This window comes from Triticum aestivum, chromosome 5D (assembly GCF_018294505.1).
Source record: "Triticum aestivum cultivar Chinese Spring chromosome 5D, IWGSC CS RefSeq v2.1, whole genome shotgun sequence".
Lineage (NCBI taxonomy): Eukaryota > Viridiplantae > Streptophyta > Magnoliopsida > Poales > Poaceae > Triticum > Triticum aestivum.
Window position 1 is genome coordinate 112,917,010 of NC_057808.1, and position 9,718 is coordinate 112,926,727.

Below are 9,718 nucleotides of genomic sequence, written 5' to 3' on the forward strand. Positions count from 1 at the left end.
TGTATTACGATTTCCGGATGACACAATTATAGCATGAACAATAGACAATTATCATGAACAAAGAAATATAATAATAACCATTTATTATTGCCTCTAGGGCATATTTCCAACATAAAGATGCTACATTCTTTGATGATATTTTTCCTACGAGAGATATGCAAAGGACTTCTATACATGAATTTGTGGAGACTCCTGAGCCTGTCATTCTGATGAAATATTATGAACAAACACATCATGAAAATCATGTGAAGGAAGATAATGAAGCTCTTGGTAGGGGCAAAAGATAGAGAACTGCAAAGTCCTTTGGTGATGATTTACTCGAGTACGTCATGGACGATACTCCCACTTCTACCTACAATTTTCAGGTTGAATTTGGAGCAAAACCAGTTTTACCTAGTCATTTGTTCAAAGAAAGGTTTAGAGCTTCTTCGGAAAAAAAAATCTGAGCTGAACTTGTAGCTTTGTGTATGTATGATCTATCACTTTAGTGAGTTTTTCCCCATGATAAGCTTTTCTCGAGAATTCGAGGGATTTTATATGTATCTGTTATTGATCTGCTTTATCACAAGAAACAATTTATTTATGAATCATGAATTTATTGCAATGTATCGTATATTGATCTAGTCTATTGGGTTACCAAAGATTGGTTTGTTGAAAGCCAGAAGTGGATGAAAAGCCAAGAAAAAAATATAAAGGGTGAAACATTGGATGAAGGGGTGATAGGAAGAAAGTGAAAGATGAAATGTTACATTCTTTCTTAGTATATATAGATAATGCATTAAACATGTAGACTGTGCTTGGTTAAACAACTCCAACTATTCAATCGAAGGAATTGCAAAGAAAAGTGAGATTTATTGGAAGATGTAAGCAAAGAGTACAACAACCTATGGGGATCCGCGCGCTTATAGCTAAAAAAATTATCGCCTCCACTCCGAAGGCTATCTTGAAAAGAAGGGGCAAGATCCGCCCCGGGGGGTTTTGTAAAAATTAATGTTGATGTATATTTTGATCAAGATCTGGCCACTGTTGTGGCGGTACTGAGGGATGGCAAAGAAAAATTCATTGCAGGGGGAAATAAGAAGATAGATTGGTGTGTGGATGTCATGACAGCTAAAGCTCTGGCTCTCAGATTCGGTCTTTCCCTTGCGCAAAGGGCGGGATCATCTGGTTATAAATTCTAATAACTTGGAGGTCATTGAAACCATGGAGAATGGAGGAAAATCTACAGGAGCGGCGGCGGCGACAGTTTTTGATGATTGTTATCATTTTGCTAGTGATTTTTCTATTTGTAGGTTCGAGCATTATAGTAGAGAAGCAAATATGGTTGCTCATGAGCTCACTAGGTTGGTTAGATTTTCTCAGACTTATGATTTGCTTGAGGAGCCTTTAGATGATTCTTCGGTATCCAACATTTCGGTGGAGGCTACCCTGGCTAACCTTGTCAACATTACCTTTAGACGCACATCTGTCCCCCTGGAGCGGGACCAATGGGAGGAGTTGCTTAAGTGTGAAGCTCTACACTCACCCTCACTTGAACAAGACTCAGTTAGTTGGCAACTTTAACCCAATGGTTTGTTCTCGGCCAAATCCCTCTATAAAGCCATCGTGGCCACCCCAGGGCCAGAGGAACTAAATCTCTTGTGGTAGATGAAATTGCCTTTGAAGATTCAGATATTCCTATGGCAACTGGTCTGCAGCCACCTTCCTTCGGGAGTAGAGGATATTCCTATGGTAGCTGGACCTAGTGATGGAATTTGGCCCTTATGTGCAGTTCCAGAGGACTCCAACCACATATTTGTCTCTTGCCCTGCGGCTTGATTCCTCTGGAGTTGTCTTTAGGAGGTTGCGGGCGGCAGATGGTGCCATGACAATCTCCCGGATATGTTTCATGATGTCCTTGATTTTCAACCAACCGTGCCGCCCTCCCTTTGGGTGGTCGTGGGCACCCTTACCTGGATTCTATGGAACATTCACAATAAGTTGTGATTGAACATGTGATTCCATTTCATGCGACTGACGCGATATACAAAATGTGTGGCTTCCAGCTATGAAGACGCTTAGCAAGCAGCACTATCGGGACAACATCGACAGGATCATCGTCGGGCTTCGTTCCACCGCCTCACATCTCGCTCCCCCCGACTCCACCGCCTCCCCCGGAGCCTGACTATTATTGATTTACTAGCAGAATGCCCGTGTGTTGCTACGGGCTATTCGCCATGTTATTTTCAACACCCGAGCCCGACACAAAACTCCATCCGACGACGCACCATTTACTTTTTCTGTTGGGCCCTCCCCTTCACTTCCAGTTCCGTGCCGTAGCGGGACATTACTCGCTGGAGCCACCTCTTTTAAAACCAGATAACGCCCACCGCATCATCGCCGTGCATTGCAATAGGGGTGAAATCTTTCATATTTACAATATAATAAAGTGGGCTAAACTAACACATACTATCGACACCAAACAACAAATAACTATACAAATCATTCTCAAAGGTCCATTCAACTTTGCAAATGCACAATGACGTTGGAGCGAGTGGCAACCTGAACGTATTCCTAGTTACCAATAAGCTTCACCTCCGGCCCACATAACATTCATTACTATCTCTACTCCTAATGAAGCATTTGGTAGTCTTCGCCGGTTAATTTTCGTCCCACCACTTTTGTCCGGGTTTTTTTTTCGTCCGGTGCTCCTGTTGGTTTTCCCCCTCCGCATCGCCGCTCGATCCAACTCCTCCCTCTCCCTCGGTCTCGCCTCTCCTATGGTTCGCCGCCCGCCGCCGTACCCCGCCGCCCTGCTCCGCTGTTGCCCCTCCCTCCGCCTGCCTCGCCCCTGCTCTAGGGTTCGCCGCCCGCCGCCGCCCCCCGCCGCCCTGCTCCGCTGTTGCCCCTCCCTCCGCCTGCCTCGCCCCCCTCCCCTACACTCACCCCTGCCCGATCTGGATCTGGATGAGGCGTTGCCTCCCGTTCCTCTCATCGCGTCCCTTGTGCCAGCCATGGGAGAGGGGAGGAAGAAGGGGAGGGAGAGCAAGGAGGAGGAGGAGGAGGAAGAAGAAGAACCTTCTCTGTAGAATCAGCAGATCGATCTCGTCGATGCTGCAGGGCCTGGCCCGTTCCATGTCTCTGGGAAAGGAGAGGAAGGTGGAGGAGGAGCACCAGGGGACGGTGCTGCGATCGTCGGGGACGCTCTGGGGCGAGGGCTCCGAGACGTTCGCCGCCGCGTGCTGGACGTACAAGCACGAGCACCACCGCTGGCCGTTTCCTCCATACTGACAGATCGCCGTGTCGCTATCCTTGTATGTTGTAGCCAGGAGGAGAGGTAGGCGCGGTGCCGCTCATGGCCGTGGCGTCGTGCTTGTGGTCGTGGTGAATTGGAGAGAACGGCCTCCTATCCATGCACGTCCATCTACTGCGGGCCTTCCCTCTTCCAGCAACATCATGTCTCAGTTTGCCACCGCCATTCATCCGGATGGCCCTGGACATACATACCAGCACCACACCCTTCCTCCTGTTGCTGGGGTAAGGATGGCAGTTTTACCCACAGGTACGGGTACCCGCGTGGGCAGGGTATGGGCACAATTTTATACCCATGGGTAATACCCATACCCTGCCCGTTAAGTCATGGGTAGGGTACGGGTATAACCTTGTACCCGCGGGTATACCCATACCCTGCCCGCTTGTAAACTAATGTTAAGTTGTCATCAATTAATCATTAATTTGTCATGTGGCTTGTCTACTCCTATTGATTTATGAGTATGTTGTACTCATCTACCAGTTATTGAGTTGAGATAATTGTTTTTTGTCAAATGTGCTACCAATGAGCGTAAAAATGTGAACAACTCATGTACTATTTGTTCTACCCGCTGGTACTCAATGGGTACGGGTACCCGTCGGGTATGGGTATGGGTAAAGTTTCATACCCATGGGTATGGGTATGGGTAGAATTTTGTACCCACCGACTATACGGGTATGGGTATGGTATTGCTCTACCCTGCCCATACCCTACCCATTGCCATCCTTATGCTGGGGACGTAGCTATCATCCACGCACCAGTGACTCACATACGTTGCTAGCTGTGTGCAGGGTATCATTAAGTTCACATGTATTTATCAGATTGTGTAACTAGCTTTTGTTACTTGGTCCATCCCTAGGAAGCAATAAGATTACTTCAGTATGCATATACACGTTGCTAGCTACGTGCAGGGTATCTCAAGTTCACAAATATTTATGAGATTGTTTTACTAGCTTTTGTTACTATTTGGCCCTTCAGTATGCAGATTAATCTCAACATTCATAAGAATCTTCAAAAAAAAAATGGAGATGAAAATACTTCAAGTAGTTCTGAGTGGAGATCATTTGATAGCATTTTGTTGTAGCATCTACAGAAGACCTTTTCATTTCATTTTACCGAGAAACGCTGGAGGGTTCATGTTTTCCTTATCCAGGACATTTTGAAGGTTCCTGATGCATTCTTACAAGAAGCAACAATCCAGAGGTTAGTCAATGTTTGTCGGGATTTTTCATTTCTAAAGGTACACTAGCGACTATTGTACATATAACTAATTGTTTGCTTGCTTTCTTAATCACGTACATCAATATAATCCTCCATGCTAAAAACACTCATTCTAGATTGCGTGAGCTTGTCATACCATTTTTTGTAAAGACAAAAAAATAATTTATACTCCACAACTTGATGCATTGTTGTTGCATCAACATTTCCGGAATTAGCAAGTCAATTTTTTAGGTGTATGTTTGCTAAATTGGTGAACACAGTTGGTCTCTTTAATCAGGAAAAAATAGCATGATTCTCTAAGCTACATGAATTACTCTTCAGCGACATTTCATATCAGTGGTGTGTTACTTGCTATACTGCCTATGTGTGTGTACTGAAGTTTTCTTCTTTTGAATATGTAGGTAATTAGTGAAATGATAAGAGGGTCAATTAATGGTGTTCAATTTTTCCTTCAAGCAAACAGTTTGTACCCAAATACAATACTATTCAGTATCATCCTGAAACCAATATCTCAAAGCTTCATTCTTTATGGATTCGAGCCTTGGCAAACCACTCCCATTACAAGGTTCCATAAACATGCTGGATTTGTATGTCGATATTCAAATTAATTGGGCAAAAAATAGATATATGTACTTTGATGTTTTTACATATTCAGGTGAATAGCATCCTGTTTTTACTTCAAATAATTAACAAAAAATTAAAGATCGTGATTATGTTGTTTATTAAATTCCTCTTGCATTATCTTTGATGAAAAGTATATTATCTGTCAGCAACGATATGTTAATATGGGCAAAGGAAAGTCAAAATATGTTATCTCAGGCCAATATTCTGAAATTAGTGAAGCCCTATAGTATTTACTGGATTGATCGCGACACTGCTCATATTTTTTGGTACTTTAATATCTGAAATATTTCTTTTAATCATGAGCCGAGGAGATGATGGGTTGCAGGCACGCGCCCCGTCCTTCTCTTGTTCAAGGTTTGGCGGAATGCATTAAGTTTGGAGAGGAAACTAACATGAATGACCAGGCGATCTTTTTCTGACCTTTTTCTCCCTTTCTAATTACTCCTCTCATTTCCTCTGTTCTTCTCAGCCATCTACTTTTCTATCGCCATATCGATCTCTAAACTCACTTCATCTTTTTTCTTCCAATTCATCCGATTGTTGTGTTCCAAGCACACATGTCATAAAGCATCACCTCCTGCTTGTTCGAACATGTTTGATGTACTTACATATTAACATGTTTGATGTACTTACACATTAACAAAACTGATCAGTAACATTCATGCCGAATTATTTGGGTTTGGTCCTCTGCTTTTTTACTGTTTATTTATTGATGAAGATAGCAGATGTTCATGTTTTTAAATATAGTTACATGTGTTTGTACCAAAAAAATATAGTTACATGTGCTTCCAGTTGGTAGAGATCAAAAAATTAACTCACTGATGCAAGGAAAAAGAGCTCTTTTATAGACACTGCCAGCAGTGGATACATGGTGAGCCTTTCTGAATGTGTTTTATGAAATAAGGCTAATTTAAGGTCATTTTTTTGTTGGATAAAAAACAGACAATTGGTTATTGGGTTATTCGTGTTTGTTCTCAATTTCTCATGTCGCTCTCTTCTCTGTCCAGGGATACGGGTGCCAGGACGACACCACCTTCTGCGGCGTCTGCCTTCCTCTCCTCCAGCGGGAGAGGCCCCTGCCTTCCTCTCCTCCTGCGTGGTGGCAGATGGCCGCAGTTAATGGCGCTCCTGCGAGCGGGGGACACGAGTGCGGTGCAGACAGTGACCAGGTGTGATGAGACAGCCGCCGGCCGCCTGTGGGCGGTTCTTTCATGTGTTGTAGACCGTGCCATTCTATGACGAGGATGTGTTCCAGGTGGGCATTCTGTGAAGATGGTTACCTGCTTCACAAAATGCATTCCTAAGTAGCGCTTTTCTTGTTAGATCGTCATAAAAATCTGGATCTTACATTTGATACCATGTTTATTTTATGAAATTGCTATCTCATTCACATGCCAGACTGATCCACTAGCCAAAAATGTAACAGGAAATGGAAACAAATGAAACTGGATGCTCATCATGTATTTCATGAAGAAATTTGCATGTCTGGGGCATGTCTCCGTATAAAAGGCCGATCTCTGCACAACAGTAGTTTCTTCAGGTTGTGGTGTCCGATTTTTTTCATCTCATTTTGCCATGCACTAGATTACATGGTTAATACTGTCACTATGCAATAACTGGGAAGATTACGGAGGGAAGGGACAATATGTAAGATGGGGCAAGGAGGCTGGTGTAGATCTTGCTTCTCCTGACGACTTCATATCTGATGCAACACTTCAGAGCTACTACAAAAACTTTTTTTAGGAAGCTACTACAAAGCTTTTTTTTCGGAAGCTACTACAAAGCTTTTGTTCAGGTAAATTTCTAGCTTAAATGGCCATCGGAAATGGATTCCTGTTATCCGTCATGCTTGGTGACTAATGGATATCATCATATGCATAGCTATATGAAATGCTACCAGCAAACAGTTACTGTAGTTTACCAGCTCTGAATTCTGTAGTCGTGTTTTCCTGTTATACCAGACTTTCAATATTGTGCATATGTTTCCTTTTCTTAGCTTGTTTTTTCAAGAGTAAACACAATCACAAATGAGGCCTACAAAGACGATCCTACCATTCTTAATTGGACGATGATCGTCGAGTCATGCTGCCCTTCACATCCATCAGGCGATACACTCTAGGTCCTTATTGCGGTCTTATTTTTGGGACTTTGAAACCATCTTCCATCACGTCTAATATTGTTGTATTTCATAATAGTAATTGTTCAGCCTTTGACTGACATATGGATGATATTTGTAATATATTTCTTTCTTCCATATTACCAGGAAATATGTCGAAGCACAGAATATATTCCATTTGCAGTGGACTAACAGAACAACACAACACATAAAAAGAGGAGTATAAGTGGAAACCTTTCTTTCTCTTTAAATTCTTGAGGACGGTAACATTATGATGAAGGTGGAACCATAGAGAGATGTGTATTTTTAATTGAGATATTTTCAGGAGTACCTTTGCAAAGCTGATATATCTTTCTTTTACAAGATATGGTTGCACTTGCTTCATCTACATAGGCCGTCTGGAATGCCATGAGGCCGGGATTGGTGTAGGAAATCTTCAAAGCTATTATATTGGTCTCCAGAAACTTGCAATACATCAATGCATTTTTATTTTTATTTTTTTGCTGACACCACAGCTACCACCTCTTCACTAAATGACAGAGGTTGCCAGCAACTGCACATGGAAAGATTGAATGTTATATTCTGTCTACTAATCAATAAGGAGGGAGATCAAATTACTGCTCTCAAATATTCACCTGATTGATTTTGAAAATAGGGTTAAAAATGGTGTTATGAATGAAGATGGATGGGGGTGAGGGCTGGGAGAAAGATGTTGTATTGCAAGAAGAAGTTGGTTAAGAAGACTGATGATTATGAGAATGAAGGACACGAACTTTTGAATTAGACCAATTGTTTGATCGATCATTTTTGTTCTCTTGAAAACGATGTATGGTCAATTTTAGTATTCTGATGTGATTGAAGAATATAGGAGGGACAAAGAGATGTGCTATTGCCAGGACAATTATGACTTCTATTCAGGTATTCAGTTATGATTCTCCATGGTCATGCTTCTCCTGTTCACCTGGAAGTTTATTGATGGGAGGGAAGCCACTTCTGCTTTGATGATTTCTTGGAAGTTCAGGTTAAAACACTTTTGCTCTTAAAGTCTGTTTATCAATTCTTTGGATAACCTATGTAACGATTGGTTTTGATTTTCATACAGCTAGGTGAATTTACAATCAGTATATACAAGTCAGGTTGTTTGCGAGAGAATTTCATTCCCTAGAATCATTGTCATTGTTGTTGCCTACAAGGTACTTGAAGAAAATGCCCGAGACATATTTTAAGAAGTATAATTCAGCACTAAGGCTATTATTACAACGATGGAATCTTTGTTGTGGTAGTTATGCCTCCAAATGCGTCGATCCATATCGGCTTACTGAAGTAAACTTTTTTTTTGTCGATTTCTATTGGCTTACTGACAGCTTATTTATTCTTTTCGAATTTTAATTCCTTGATCTTTGCCTCTGCCCATCTCCATATCACACAGAAGGTGCTCAGTGCAATGCATCATGCAGTGATTCCATGATAGCTAGGAATTAGGAACTGCCCATCATTTGTATGTTTCTACAATTTTCCTGCTTGTTGGAACATGTTTGATGTACTTACACATTAACAAAAATGATCTGTAACATTCATGAAAATATTTGGGTTTGGTCCTCTGCTTTTTTACTGTTTATTTACTCATGAAAATAGCAAATGTCCCTGTTTTTAAATATAGTTATCTGTGCTTGCAGTTGGTAGAGATCAACGTATTAACTCGCCGATGTAGGGAAAAAGATCTCTTTTATAGACACTACTAGCAGTGGATACAGGGTGAGCCGTTTTGAAATTGTTTCATAGAATAACTCCCGTATAAAGTCTGGTCTTTTGGGTATACAATCCTTTCTTGAGATGAGCATTGGCAGCTCACATAAGTATACAGTAGTATATTTGACAGATGATGATGATCATTGGCAGCTCACATAAGTATACAGTAGCATATTTGACAGATGAGCATTGGCAACTCTTCTAAATCTGTGTTTACCACTTAACAATGAACTATGTAATTTAATCAATAGACTCACTTCAGTTGCCATGCTAACTGAAAATCTATATGTCAAATGATGCGACTGTCAAGTGGAAGTTACTTATATTTTCTTACGTCACCTAAGTTTCTTTTTAGCAAGCTTATTTAAGTGCGGCCAAAGTGTACTCTGTTTTTTAGATGATCTCCATGTTTTCTATTGAGATCAGAGAGCAGCTGAAGTAGTGATGGGACTATACCATTTTTAGGTTCTGAAGGCAAAGCTTCTTACAGAGTTAGTGACATTTGTCAGTTCTGTGAGTAGAAGAAATCTTGAGAGCTTGTTGCTTCTGCTCAGTGTGCTTGGTGCATAAATTGATTGCTTGCTGCAAATGTTGTTTAGTGTCCTATTTCATGGTAGCTGCGGATGCTATATATTTGGAGATTTTGTTGCCGGTATTTGGAGTGCTAGGAGAGTTTCTAAACTACGGCACGGCATCATAGATAGGATAGTGAACCAATG

The 9,718-nt window shown here is 41.5% G+C and overlaps 1 long non-coding RNA gene across 6 annotated transcripts; it reads left to right on the top strand.

Moving 5' to 3' along the window:
• Nucleotides 1–2,473: 2,473 nt before the first annotated feature.
• LOC123119757 (uncharacterized) lies at nt 2,474–9,383 on the top strand. Of its 6 annotated transcripts, XR_006458823.1 has the most exons (7): nt 2,477–4,492; nt 4,912–6,389; nt 6,561–6,929; nt 7,398–8,271; nt 8,353–8,443; nt 8,927–9,005; nt 9,130–9,383. It is a non-coding gene; the product is annotated as an uncharacterized lncRNA (long non-coding RNA). The 6 variants fall into 6 exon arrangements; XR_006458822.1 differs by lacking the exon at nt 9,130–9,383 and having other exon boundaries at nt 2,478–4,492; nt 8,927–9,123; XR_006458819.1 differs by lacking the exons at nt 8,927–9,005; nt 9,130–9,383 and having other exon boundaries at nt 2,480–4,492; nt 4,912–6,005; nt 6,142–6,389; nt 8,353–8,861.
• The last annotated feature ends 335 nt before the right edge of the window (nt 9,384–9,718 follow it).